Source organism: Hypanus sabinus, chromosome 3, assembly GCF_030144855.1.
Source record: "Hypanus sabinus isolate sHypSab1 chromosome 3, sHypSab1.hap1, whole genome shotgun sequence".
Lineage (NCBI taxonomy): Eukaryota > Metazoa > Chordata > Chondrichthyes > Myliobatiformes > Dasyatidae > Hypanus > Hypanus sabinus.
The window spans coordinates 167830815-167845988 of record NC_082708.1 but is presented as its reverse complement, the minus strand read 5'-3'; positions in this window follow the sequence as shown (position 1 = coordinate 167845988).

Below are 15174 nucleotides of genomic sequence, written 5' to 3'. Positions count from 1 at the left end.
AGCCTGTAGGAGTGGTCATGCAAAATAACCATTATTGTTTAAGGGGTTCCTGGATAAGAGCTTGAATGATCATAACCAGAGAGTTATAGATGAGAAATTTGGAATGTAGGATCAGTATCAACAATTGTTTTAGACAACAAGGACAAATAGGCCAGGGGGCTTCCTTCAATTTTGTATGATACTATACATTTTAAACTAATTTAAAAAAAGTTTTTCAGTAAACTCATTCTTCTGTATCTTCATTATTGGTTTTGTGTGAGTCTGATCAGGCTAGTCTTAAACTAAATCTTCACCCCTTTCACATTATGATCATTCTTATCCAGAGGAGCCTTCTTCTCTAGGAAGTGAATGAATCCCATAGATAGACAGATAACTTAATAAATAAATAAATAAATAAATAGATAGATAGATAGATAGATAAATAAATAAATAGACAGATAGATAAATGAATGAATAAATAGATAAATAAATAAATAAATAAATAGATAGATAGATAGATAAATAGATGAATAGATAAATATATGTATCTCTTCTTAACACATTAAGTTAAAATCGGCTATTTTCCTAGTTTGTTCTTTTACATGCTACGTAGAAAGAAACCAGTCACAAATGCATTTGTTAAGCGCCTTCATCAAATTCCTTTTTACCAGTTTGGTTTACCCAGGTTACAAGATGATTAAGAAACAATATGAAAATTAAATCACATGTGCTCTACAACTGTTGCATGTTTCTTTGTATTTGTCCCAGCAACATCTTGAGTTATAGTCTTTGCAGTCTTCACCTTCCAGCCCCCCAAAGGTTTCCGGAAGGTGGGCCACGGTTTAGTGTTTACATATGAAAAACATATTGAAGCAAGTGAAGCAATCACAACTCACTCCTTTCAAGTGGTAAAACCTCCAAAGGGGTATTGGGAGAGCCTAGGACCAGAGAGCACAGCTTCAGAATAGAAGGACATCCGTTTAGAACAGAGGTGAGGAGACATTTCTTTAGCCAGAAGGTGTTGAATCTGTGGGATTCATTACCACAGACAGTTGTGAAGGGCAAATCATTGGGTATATTTAAAGCAGAGGTTAATAGGTCCTTGATTAGTAAGGGATCAATGGTTATGAAGAGAAGGCAGGAGAATGAAGTTGGAAGGTAAGGTAAATCAGCCGTAATCAACTGGAGGAGCAGACTCAATTTGCCTAATGTTCTAATTCTGTTCCTACGTTTTATTATCTTATAGTCTTCACAGAAGCATTGTCGTTGTGCAACCATCAGTGAACAATGTAAGATGGCATTAGGATACTTGTCAAAAGCTTTTAGATATTAGCATTTTGGAAAGCACGGGAAAGTGATAGAAATATTTAGAGAAGGAGTTTCATAGTTAAATTGCAAATAATCAGTGATGTCTTGCAGTAAGCTCAGATGATATGACCAGTGTGTCACTGCAGGACAGTGGTGTTACCCGTGGTGTCATGATGGAAACAAGCAGGAGGAGTACAGAATTGGGAAAAAAATCAATTCTAAATTCAGAAACAAAGATATGTGGCCTTGATCTCCTGCATGCTATGATTCTGGGTGAATTAGCAGGATATCCTTTCATTTTCAAATTTTTAGGCAGATCTGAGCCTTACCACAGCAAGTCTCAAGCTCTGGTTCAGCCTTGCAGAAGTCAAAAGCACTTCCTTTAGTGGACAGGAAGCAATCCTCAGGTTGAAAAATCATCAGGACAGACAGAAGTCTCCCACCTAACTGGGTGGGGATTGACGACAGGAACTCCCAGAAAAATAATGTATCCATGAGGTAATTTGTATCGCAGAGTAGAGCTAATCAGGCTTGAGAAGTTATCATCTTTTGTTGCTCCACAAAATTAATACATCTGCTGCTGTATAACCATGACTGCTCTTCAGAAATACTTAATTTATCCATTCAAAGTAAAGTTGGCATTTATTGGCCAATCTGATTGGTCCCTGTATTTGATGGTGACCATTTCTTGTTAGCAGTCAATCATATTGCTGGACTGGAGTCCTACCAACAGACTTCTGAATAGTCCATGAACCCATGAATACTACCTCACCATTTTGCACTATTCGTTTAGTTTTTAAAATATTTCAGATTTTGATGTATCTGGCTACACTGCTGCCCCAAAACAACACATATCACAAAATATGCCAGTGATAATAAATTTGGTTCCGATTCTACATATAACCCCGGAAAGGTAGGAATGGCAGATTTCTTCCCCCTGAAGGATAGTGGTGAACCACATGGGTTTTTAAAAACAACTCAGTAGTTTTATGATTATTGGTCTAGATTAATTTAATCTCGCTAACTTAAATGCGTCAAATTCACATTGGCAGATCAATAGGCCTAAACGCTAGGCCTCTGGTTTCTTGTCCAATGATTTAACCGTTATGCAATCACAATGTTATTTCATGTGTTGAAGTCATAAAAGACTTCATACAAGTGCAAGTAATTAGTTTTTTGCAGAGAACACACACTTATTCAGGTGGGAATCACTTAAAGCTACAAGACTGTAAAACAAAACAAGCAATTCCTAAACTGGGAGCTAGTAATGAGTTGCAATAACTTCGAAAGGGTGGTGAAAGCGGATCAATGGTTACAGGAGATGATTCTAAATACGTATGGAAGGGAAAAATTGTTAAACAGTTTGGGAAGAGGACTAATTAAATTGTCCTTTATAGAGCTGGCACAAGCACAATGAGCCGAACAGAGAGAGCTGGATTCAGTCAGGATTGCATTTTTCTAGAATCTAGAACTGGCTTTGCCAAAAAACTCTGCCCACCGATAACAATGTCCATCTTGAGACCATAAAGACCTAGAGGTCTGCACTGCGACAGCTAAACAAGCTACTGCAAGGGTGAAAGGCTCATTACAATTTCCACATTACAGAAACAGGGATCAGAGTACAAATATAATTAAGCCCCTAGTGAGGCAACACAGCCACACAGCTGTGCGGGAGTTGTAATTCCTGTCTCCAAGCAAGCTTTAAATCAAACCCAGAAACTGGTTGCAGGATGCAGGAAGAAGCCAGTATGCATTGGTCAGCAGCTGTGGGTCAAATATCTTCTTTTGTTCCACAGAGCCATTATTATGTGGATGGCATTCCAGAGCGCAAGGAACAATGCTGATTTGTTTAAATTCAAGGCCAACTGTCACTCGGTCCAGCTGCCATGAGACAGCCACGGTCTTTTCCTCTCGAATGTAGCACTAACCCGACTTTATCGTCCCCCCAGGGCTTCTGAGCACCACGCTGCTGGAATATGTCACTTTTATTTTCAGGTCATAAACTCTTCGATTTTCATTGGGAAAAAAAGGGGAAGTTTCTTTTTTTCTTGCAGTTCCTGTTCCTTTGCTATTTTATAAGTACTGCAAGTGTTATTTTATGAGCCTGGGGCTGATCCAAGTGCTCAAAAAAAAAAGAAAATCGACAATTGGCCATTAAAAAGAATTAAGTTCCCATGAGCATGCTGTCATACACATGTATAGGAAATTGGAAGCTAAAATTATAACATCTGGGTTACTATAGGTCTGTTTCAGCCCTTGAGTGAGATATAAAGAAGACCTTTCAACTGCCACACAATATATGGCCATCTCAATTTTAAGGGTCAGATTGCAGCCTCTCTGCCTTAAATCATGTCTGCCTTCTTTTCAAGGTTTGTCATAGGGCTAGATTTATAGCAAAGAATTAATTTCTGACACTATAACCTCTAATAGCTGATTCACTTGAAGGCAAATATTAACTGCTCCCATCACATCCAGACATTGTGTTGGAGTAAATAGCTGGTTACTGCATCCGGTCTGAGGCATCGTTGTTACTGAAGCAGATTCCTTGACATTACAGGATGGATAATACATTACTGATGGACTTGAACATAGCATTGATACAAGGGTAAACAATAACAGAATGCAGAGTAAAGTGTTGTTGTTAGAGTTACACTGGTGGCAGACAGTTAGGTGCAAGGTTATGGCAAGGTTAAGAGGGCATCTTTTCATAATAGGGAACTGGTCAATACACTTACAATGAATGACCTTACCAAAATCAATAAAGAGTTGTATATAGTAGAAGCAGTCCTTGAGCCTGGTGGTGCATGCTTCCAGTCGTTGGTATCTTCTGCCTGCTGGACGGGGTGGTGAACAGACACAGAAAGAGTCCATGGCTGGTTTCCATGATTCTGCTCTTTTTGTGGTCGAAGGCAGAGCAGCTCCATAACAAGCCCGGATGCATTCTATGGTGCAACGGTAAAAAAAAAGTGAGAGTTAAAGGAGAAATGCCTGATTTCCTGAGCCTCCTGAAGAAGAAGAGGGGCTGGCCAGCTTTCTTGGCGATTTTGTGTATGTGCTTGGACCAGAACAGGTGACTGATGATGCTGATGTGCAGAAGTTGACTGGTGTGTTTCCTCTGTTAATATATTTCTAATAAGATCTCATTGGCCGTATAGTGCCGATATAGCATATGTGATATAGTATAGGATGTCCTGAGATGATGTAAGGTTCTAATTGTGAATTTTTTCTCCATTATTTGATAACAGGCTTGTAATCGTTAACAGTTCACTAGTATTTTGACCTTCTAATGTTTAATCCTCAAGAAGGAGAGGAGGCAAGATCAGGATTTAAGTTTGGACCGGTGTACATAAAGTAACTATCAACCAGTTATTTCCAATAGAATTTCCTGCATCTGTTCAGCGACAACAAGTAAAAATGTGAATTTATTTAAAAAAGACCAATATACTGTAAATATACAGATATAAAGCAAAGTAATGGTTATGAAGTTAATCACAGGTGAAGATAACCTAGCATTGTCAGTAACATGAAAACCCCCTGGCTTTTGAGACAGAGGCTTAGTAAACTTATTTATCCTTGTTTTTGATTCTCCACCCAAAAACCCAGTCTCAATTTCCATATTAATGTAGATGATTGCCCTTCAGATCCCACTGAGTTATCAGGTTGCTTGTGTGTCTAGTGTTCAGTATCAGAAGGATATAAACTTACTCCATCTAAATTCTGAGCAGGTTGAAGCCATCACCTTTGTTTGCAACAACAGTTCTTTTTCTCCAGTTCCAGTTTCATTTCCTTCTCTAACAATTGTTTGAACCTTTGGAACACTTTGGAACCTTGGGGTGATTTTGACAATGACATACATATCCACATACGTATCCATGCCAACACTAAGATTCCCTTATCTAGCTTCATAAAACTGGGGTCTTAGAAATTCAGTGGCCTATCCCAACATTGATGAAGTTCCAATCACCCCTCAGGTGAAAGCTTCTTGAACTAGATTGGACATAATTTAAAAATTCTCACCATGTTTTCAGATACTTCACCGTGCCTAAACCCTCTTATTTTCCCCCAGAATCTCAATGCTCCCTGGTACTTGTTCTCTGCTACCTTTGACTTCTTATTTATCCTCAAATTTTACTGCTCTGTCATTATATAGCTGTGTCTTCAGCACTCAAGGCCCTGAGATCTGGAAATCAATCCTAAAACCTCTCAACCCTCACAACATGCTGGAGGAACTCACTGGACAAAAGTGATTTAATTTAAAAATTTCCACCCGATGTCTTGGTCACCTCTCCCTCCCTGATCCCTCTATTTCCCCTCCAGACCTTTTAAATGCTCTCAGGCACTTAAAGATAGAAAGGTGGGAGGCCAGCATTTCTTTTACCTTTGAATCACCACTGGTAAGGGCTATAACCAGATGGTCTGAATATTGGAATTGTATTTAGTCTTCTTGACCTTGCAAGGGAGGTTGTAGTGTTTATGTGAGATCTAGTGTATTTAGATCGTATGTTAATCTAACAACATTAGATTCTCACTTGTTTTCCTAAAGACTTTGTTTTGTCAGACTTGAAATGCTAGTGTGAACCCATTTCCAGTGCTTCTCTAGATAGGACCTCACAGCCCTGGCTTGTAACGTTCTAAAGGTTCAAGAATCAAGATTGTTTATTGACATTCTTCAGTTACATGAGTGTAAAAGAGAATGAAATGATTGTTACTCCAGATCCAATGCAGCACATAAAAACACAATAAGTGTAAAGAGCACAATACCCAGAGCCTGGACTGACACCTTATTGCCCTATTGTCTTGTTTATTATTTATTGTAATGCCTGCACTGTTTTGTGCACTTTATGCAGTCCAGTGTAGGTCTGTAGTCTAGTGTAGCTTTCTGTGTTGTTTTTTACGTAGTTCAGTCTAGTTTTTTGTATTGTGTCATGTAACACCATGGTCCTGAAAAACGTTGTCTCATTTTTACTATGCACTGTACCAGCAGTTATGGTCGAAATGACAATAAACGTGACTTGACTTGAATTTAAAAAAACAAAAAAAAAGCACAATAAATACAAAGATAAAAACAAGCCTATTAAAACCCAATGGACAAGTAACTGTTATATACCTAGACTAACTGTATATACATAAAGTGACGCTAGGTGATGTGTATGCAGTGGTGGCTTGGGTTAATGGTGGAGGTGTTGATCAGCCTGTATGCTTGGGGAAAGTAACTGTTTTTGTGACCGGTGGTATGAGTATGGACGCTACATAGCTTCTTCCATGATGGGAATGGGGGAAACAGTCCACAAGTAGAGTGGGTCAGATCCTTCATGATATTGCTGGCCTTTTTCTGGCACCTTTTAATACATATGGTCTGTAGACTGGTGTTACTGATGCTTTGGGCAGTTCATTGTAGAGCCCTCCTGTCCACTGCTGTCTAATACAATGTCTGCTAGTGATTTTCCAAATGTATTTCAGTGACGTGAGGGATGGAGAATGCCTTAGTGGCATGGAAATGGTGGGAATTCCTCCTAACTCCATAATCCTTGGTGTGGTCTCTCATGGACATCGGGACTGGCACTTTGCTTTGAAGTTGCAGCATCTTTTGGGTTTTGCAAGATTTGCTTTACGCCAAGTAGGTCAATTGGTGAACATGAGTTATGAGGTAAAATGGCACAGGATGCAAGGATAGATCAGCATTTCTGAGCTTTGCTCCATGTCCCTTTGTAGGAACATTAGAAAAATGTTTCCTCAGGAAATGAAAGAATTGGGCAGACACTGTGGCACATTGATTTGGACATGGTCTGTGGAAAGAATGTAGTGGATGGGCCAATTGGCCCAAATGGAGACTGCAAAACACATTCCACTATACTGAGAAATCCAACAGAGGAAGCAAGCAATCACAGTGGGCAAAAAGAGAAATAATACTGGACATAAAAGTTCAAAGGAATGTGTTATACAAAGAATAAAATGTGTTCAAAAAACAGAATAGAATGTAGATCAAAGGTAAGAAGGGATTCGAAAAAATATCAATTAGCAGACTCATAATTGGTCATGACTGAAATGGATATGAATTCAAATCTGGATGTAAAATACAGCTTAATGAAAACAAGCGGTAAAGGAAATAAAGGAGAACAAACAGAGAACATTTTAAAGTGGCATAGAGGAGGAGTAAGGTTTTCTCAAGTGGATGGCTAGTCAGTCATGTTAAAGAGCTGGCTGGTGAGCTACCACAGAATTCAGTTCTGTTGCTAACCATAGAGTATTGCTATTACAGCAACGGCTGCAAGATTGGGGTTCGATTCCCAGCACCGTCTGCAAAGAGTTTGCACCTTCTCCCCATGACCACATGGATTTTGTCCGGGTGTTCCAGCTTCCTCCACATTCTAAAGGCAATTAGTTAGGGTTCGGAAGCTGTGGCTATGCTACGTTGGCACCAGACTTATGACGGCACTTGTGGATCGTCCAGCACAATCCTTGCTGACTTGATTTGGCGTAAAACGACGTGTTTGTTTGTTTGTTTATTTATTTATTGATTGATTGATTTACCGATACAGTGTGGATTAGGCCCTTCTGGCCCTTTGAACAACTCACCCTAGTAATGTCCAACAACCCCGAATTAAACCTAATCACAGGACAATTTATAATGACTAATTGACCTACCCAGTACATCTTTGTACTGTGGGAGGAAGGTGGAGAAAACCCATGCATTCTACGGGAAGGACTTACAGACTCCTTAGGGATGACACCAGAATTGAACTCCAAACTCCGATGCCCTGAGCTGTAATAGCATCGCACACTAACCACTAGGCCACCGTGGTGTACGTTTCACTGTCTGTTTCGATGTACACGTTTTTTTTCTTTTGCACACTGCTAGTTCATCAGTCTTTGCATGCTGCTCTTTCATTGTTTCTATTGCATTTCCTTGTTCTACTCTGAATTCCTTTTCTTAGAACATAGACCATAGAAATCTACAGCACATTTCAGGCCCTTCGGCCCACAATGTTGTGTTGACCATGTAACCTGCACTTGAAACCGCCTAGAATTAGCCTACCACAGCCCTCTATTTTTCTAAGTTCCATGTACCTATCTAAGAGTCTCTTAAAAGACCCTGTTGTATCCACTTCCACCACCGCTGCTGGCAGTGCATTCCACACACTGTCCACTCTGTGTGAAAAACTTACCCATGATATCCCCTCTGTACCTTCTACCAAGCACCTTAAAACTCTGCTCTCTCATTAGCCATTTCAGCCCTAGGAAAAAGCCTCTGGCCATCCACACAATCAATGCCTCTCATCATCTTACACACCTCTATCTGGTCACCTCTCACCCTCTGTTGTTCCAAGAAGAAAAGGCCAAGTTCACTCAACCTATTCTGATAAGGAATGCTCTCTAATCCAGGCAATGTCCTTGTTAACTTCCTCTGCACTCTTCCTATAGTATTCACATCCTTCCAGTAATGAGGTAACAATACTCCAAGTGGGGTCTGACCAAGGTCTTATATAGCTGTAACATTACCTCACAGCTCTTGAACTCAATCCCATGGTTGATGAATGCCAACACACCATAGGCCTCTTAACAACACTGTCAGCCTGCGCAGCAGCTTTGAGTGACCTCGCGACACAGACCTCAAAGTCTCGCTGATCCTCCAACTGTCAAGAGTACCCTACTGGGGCATAGACTTCCGACAGCTGCTCAGCAGAGTCCTCTGTCCTGGGCCAGTCTTCCAAATTGTCCCCAGGTAGAGATCAAATTACATCTTCTAGATGAGAGCTCTTCCCTCTCTCAGGGATGAGGTCTTCAGAGCTCATCTCTCCTGGCATGTTGGTAACTTAGGGTTTTTATGAGACGGGGTAGCTAGCTCCATGCCCAACACATCTCCTTTTGCAGCTGTCAATGGCAGAGTTTCAACATTTGAATGCCTGCAAAAATATGAATCTCAGGGTAGAATATAGTGTCATATACATTATAATAATAAACTTTCTTTAAACTTTGAACTACTCATGTTGCAACAGGAGTGGATAACTTGTATTCGGGACAATTTACATATTTTGAGGTAGTATCTAGTGCCAGATATAAAGTGATTATTTTATCCATGGATTTGTCACTACTCCTGCAAGTTACATTTACAGTTGGAAATAAATGCTATTAAAACCTGGAGCCCTCTTGTATCATTCCTGCCCTTCCAAGTCTTGCCTGGATGCTCCTGGAACCCCAAGTAATTACAAAATGAGTGAGGATGCGATCAGAGTCTCATGTATCACAGAATGGATAAGAGGCGTTGGCTTTCAACTCTGAAGGACACTGGTCAATCAGTTGGAGCTTTTTCTTACATACATTAATAGATGCTCTGTGTGAAAGCAAAGTCTTGGATAAGAAATACTGAATAAGATAATTTTTCAAGGGCACCAGAAATGTTTGGAACAGCCAAACTTGGGAAGTAGTACAAGTGATGATAAACAAAAGACAGAGGAGGATCAAAGATAGAGAGGGCTTAGTAATCTTTGACCATCCCTAGTTATCTGAGATAGAACATAGAATAATAGGTATAAATGGAGAAGTCCTTGTATGTTTTTTTTAATGTACATACTTTAGTAAAGTAATGCTGAGGTTTCATAAGGCATTGCTCAGACTACACGGATTATTGTCTACAGGTTTGAGCCCCTTATTTAAGAAAGGATGCTGGTATTGGAGACAGTCTAGGGGACGTTCACAAGAATGATCGCAGGAATGAAAGCATGAACTTATGAGGAGCATTTGACGGCCTCTGGCTCAGTACTTGATGAAGTTTAGAAGAACGGTGGGGGGTGGTTCTCACTGAAGCCATTTAAATATTGAAAGATCCAGGTAGAGTGGATGTGAAGAGGATGTTTCCCTTAGTGGGTGAGTCTAGGACCAGAAAACACAGCCTCAGAACAGAAGGACATCCCTTTAGAACAGAGATGAGGAGGAATTTCTTTTGCCAGAGAATGGTGAATCTGTGGAATTCATCGTGGAGGCCAGGTATTTGGCTATATTTAAAGCAGAGGTTGATAGGTTCTTGATTAGTCATGGCAGCAAGGGTTACGGGAAGAAGGCAGGAGAATCTGATTGTGAGGGATAATAAATCAGCCATGAAGGAATGGCAGAGCAGACTTGATGAGCCGAGTAGCCCAATTCTGCTCCTTTGTGTTATGGGCTTAGGGTCTTTATTTAGTTCATCTCACTTGAATTGCACATACATTGAGATGGACATTTCCTATGGGCTTCAATTTACAATAACATCGACCATACCAGAAGAACAACATTTCAACTTCAATTTCAACTTCGTTCTTTTTAACCTGAAAAGCAGGTGGACTGATTTAGCTGCATCAGTTTTACGCCAATCTATCAACTGAGCTGAGACTCAGATTCGTTTTTATCACTATTGTCACGTTATCTCATTTGATCGTCTCTTTCTGAAGCCTTCAGAAAATTTTCATAATTTAAACCACCAAGGCTGAAAAGGATTTCCAGAAAATTACCAGCATGAATCAAACTGCCACCCAAACACATATTTGAACAAATGCCACAAGATAACTATTTGAATTGAATGGCTTGGCTGCTTCTTCAGACACTTGGCTGGCATAAAATGACTAATGTTGTTACATTAGTATCAGTAAAAAAATAGGGGGATGTTTTTCTGTGGGGAAAAGATGGCTTTTGCTTTTTATGATTTCTGGCAGAGTGAGCTAAGACAATATTATGATAAATCTGTGACAAACATGCAGTGTTTTTGTAAATAACACAGCGATGTGGATGTTAGAAATCTGAAATAAGCACCAAAAATCTGGAAATGTTCAAAGTCCATGGAAGGCAAATTTTTGTGATTTCTCAAGAGATGACAATGGACTAGAGGATTTTCACATTTCCAACATTCATTCTTGTCACAGATTTTACAGTCTATTCATTTTATTTCAAGGGATAATAATTTTATATATCATCCCTGGCCTTCTCTTAAGTCTGGCTCAATAGGCCTCTGGCCGAACACTTCACTTGGAAGATGGGATGCTCGAAGGACCTCTCCGGCACTTGAAAGTCATGTCACATCTATTGTCATGTGTATAAGTATGGTGGGGTACAGGAACAATGAAAAACTTGCTTACAGTAGCATCACAGGCACCAAGACTTACCTACAGTCAGAGGTAAGTCCAATAAGTGCAAGGCCCATAATGTTCCAATGCCGAGGTAGGTTTCGGGTTGCAGTTTGGTTCAAGAAACTGGTGGTTCTAGGAAAGTAGCTGGCATCTTCTTACCTCCCAGGATCTGTGACCAGTGTCAATTCTGTCCCTTCTGCCTTGAAATGCAATATTAGCATTCATTTGAGAGGACTAGAATATAAACACAAGGATGTAATGTTGAGGATTTATAAGGCATTGATCAGAGCACACTTGGAGTATTGTGAGCAGTTTTGGGCCTTATCTAAAAAAGGATAGGCTGGCATTGGAGAGGGTCCAGAGGAGGTCATGACAATATCCCTGGGAATAAAAAGGTTTATAGGTGAGGAGTTTTTGATGACTCTAGGCCTCCTGGAGTGTAAGAGAATAAAGGTGGATCTCACTGAAACTTAACTAATATTTAAAGGCCTAGACAGAGTAGACATGAAGAGGATATTTCCTATAGTAAGGAAGTCTCAGACTCGAGAACACAGCTTCAAAAATAGGACATCCTTGTAGAACAGAGATGAGCTGGAATTTCTTTAGCCAGAAGGTGGTGAATCCCTGGAATTCAGCGCTACAGGCAGCTGTGATAGGCCAAGTCAGTAGATATATTTGAAGCAGAGGACGACAGGTTATTGATTAGTAAGGGTATCAAAAGTTACAGGGAGAAAGCAGGATAATGGAATTGAGGGATAATAAATCAGCCATGATGGAGTGGCGGAGCAGACTCAATGGGCCGAATGGTTAAATTCTGCTCCTATGTCTTATGATCCCTAGAAACACTCGAAGTCTGCCATTGCAGGCCAGCAGGAAAATGGACTTAATGAGGATGGGGCATTAGATTTGACCAGCTTGCTCCCATTCTGATCTTCCACGTCAGTACTAGCTGCTATGTTAAACTGAAAACCAGCGGCAAAGCAGTTCCCACTTTTCAGGTATCTGAAGTTCTGATATACCCAGGGACACCCTCTGAAAAGAATGAGGTGCATTTGTTGACGAGATCAGTTGTTCAGGTCAGAGTTAACAGAGAAAACACTGGTGTTCATCAGTGAAATAAGGTAACGGCTGGCCCTGAATAATGTATCTTTACAAATGTCTAGAAGCCAATTTTGCCCATAAGTTGGAACATATACAAAGTTCTCTCACTGTCAGAATCAGATTCAGGTTTATTATTCCTGACCTATCTTGCAAAATTCATTGTTTTGTGGCAGTAGTACAGTGTAATACCAGAAGAATATACAAAAAAAAAGTGCAAACTGAGAGCAAAGTCGGGAAGTAGTAATCATGACTTCATGGGCGTTCAGAAAAACAAGACCATGAAGCAAATAGTCAGCATGCTCTCCTCGGTACATTTGTCAACATTTGCAAGAGTCTTTGGTGACATATCAAATCTCCTCAAACTCCTAACAAAACATAGCCACTGGTGTGCTTTCTTCATAATTGCATCAATATATTGGGCACAGGATAGATCTCCAAAGATGTTGTCACCTAGAAACCGACCCTTGGATAAGGACTGGTGTGTGTTTTCTAGATTTCCCCTTCCTGAAGTCCACAATTAATTCTTTGGTCTCACTGACATTAGGTTCAAATTTCAAAGTAAATTTATTATCAAAGTACATATATGTCACTAAATACAACCCTGAGATTCATTTTCTTGTGGGCATTCACAGTAATTTCAAAGAAACAAAAACAAAGCAAGCAAAGTAATAAATAATACATAAATAAGCAATAAATATGGATACCATGAGATGAGGAGTTCTTGAAAATGAGTCCATAAGTTGTAGGAATAGTTCAATGTTGGGGTGAGTGAAGTTTCATGAAGTTATCCCCACTGGTTTGAGAGCCTAATGGTTGAGCATTAATAACTGTTCCTGATCCAGGTGGTCTGAGTCCTGAGGCTCTTGTACTTCCTTCCTGATTGCAGCACTGAGAAGAGAGCATGGCCTGGATGGTGGGGGGTGGGGGGGGGGGTGCGGTTTCAGCCGAGAAGTGTATGAAGGGATATGGTCTAGGTGCAGGTTGCTGTTCCAGAGGCAGAATAGCAGCTCAGTACAGACTGGATGGGCCAAAGAGCCTGCTTCTGTGCGGTAGTGCTCTGTGATTCTACAACTGTCGAAGAGAAGTACAGGAACCTGAAGACACATGCTCAACGTTTTAGGAACAGCTTCTTCCTGAAACTGTTATGGTGCCACAGTAGCGTAGTGGTTCACATGGCACTAAAACAGCTGGAGGCATCAGAGTTCAGAGTTCAATTCCGGTATCCTACTAATCCTCTGGTTAGTAGGATAATTGGCCATTGTAAATTGTCTTGAGATTAGGCGAGGGCTAAATTGGTGGGTTGCTGGGTGGTGGCCCAGAAGGACCTATTTTGCACCACACCTTTACATAAAATAAAATACTGCTCAGCCTTCAGATTTACGAAAGGTCCAAGTACCCATGAACACTACCTCACTATTCCTCTTTTGCACTGTTGATTTGTCTGTTTGTTTATTTATTGTAACTTAATGTTTATGTCTTGGACTGTACAGTTGCCACATAACAACAATTTTCTCGGGATATGTCAGTGATTATCAACCTGATTCTGACTCAGAGGGATTCTGGAAGTGCTGGGTTTAAGATGAGGGGTTAGTGCTGTGAAGTTGGGCCCAAGATTGCACCCAATTAATTAAGCACTGCAGAGATCTGGTCTATCAGTGTGTTGGTAAAATCAGACTGTCTCAAGAATGCCCAATAATCAGGTGCTCTCAGGATAACTTGGTCCAAGTACTCTGACAATGCTCTAAAAAGGATTCATGCATAAGGCAATATCATTCTATATGAGCTGAAATAAGGGTAAATGATTCCTATTAGTGTCTGGTGGAATTCCTGAGGCCACAATCAATGACCCTGAAATGTTCATTAATGTGACATTCTATAAAAAAATCATTTTTGCTTTGAATAATTCCAAAGGATATATTGTTATTTAATTGAATGTCTAGGCAATTTCATTAGCTGTTACGTGCTTCCATACCAGTTTAGAGTGAATGCATGCTTCAAACAGGTGGAAGTCAATGCCTTCTTTAATAAAATAGTCTAACATCTGTTTTCTTATGTCTGCTGGGACCTGCATCAGTCTCGATCGCTTGGTCTGTTAATGGTTATCTGTTGTGCACCATTCATGAGCTTTAACTGGAAGTCTAAAGAGCACTCAGTGCTGCAGAGGTTGGTCCTGTCTGCCATTTGAATTCTCCTGGTGAATGAGCTTGCCTGGATGTGACTTACAACTGGATTTGCTGACCAGGCAAGCTCTTTTTTTCATACAATTAGGGCTCAAATTAGTCTGTAAGCTTTGGCTGCTAAATTAGTGACAGAATCATATTTTGCTGTTGACCAGTGTCAAATTTATGTTCATAAAAAGAGTAACATGTACCATAGAAGGCTCAGCTACCTGATGAGTGAAACTGGAGAACGTCCCACTGTGCTTATCATTGAGTGTGGATTCAACATCTGAAAGCTAATGATGGGTTGGTCATGGAGATTAGTAAATGCACAATGCCACTGCTTTTCAAAGTCAAAATAGTCAACATCAAAGTAAAATTTATTATTTAAGTATGTTTATGTTACCATATACTAATGAGATTCATTTTCCTTCAGACATTTAAAGGAAAATAAAAAAAAAAACAAATATGCATTCAGTGACCACATTTTATTTTACATACACCTATACACCAGCTTGTCATTGCAAACA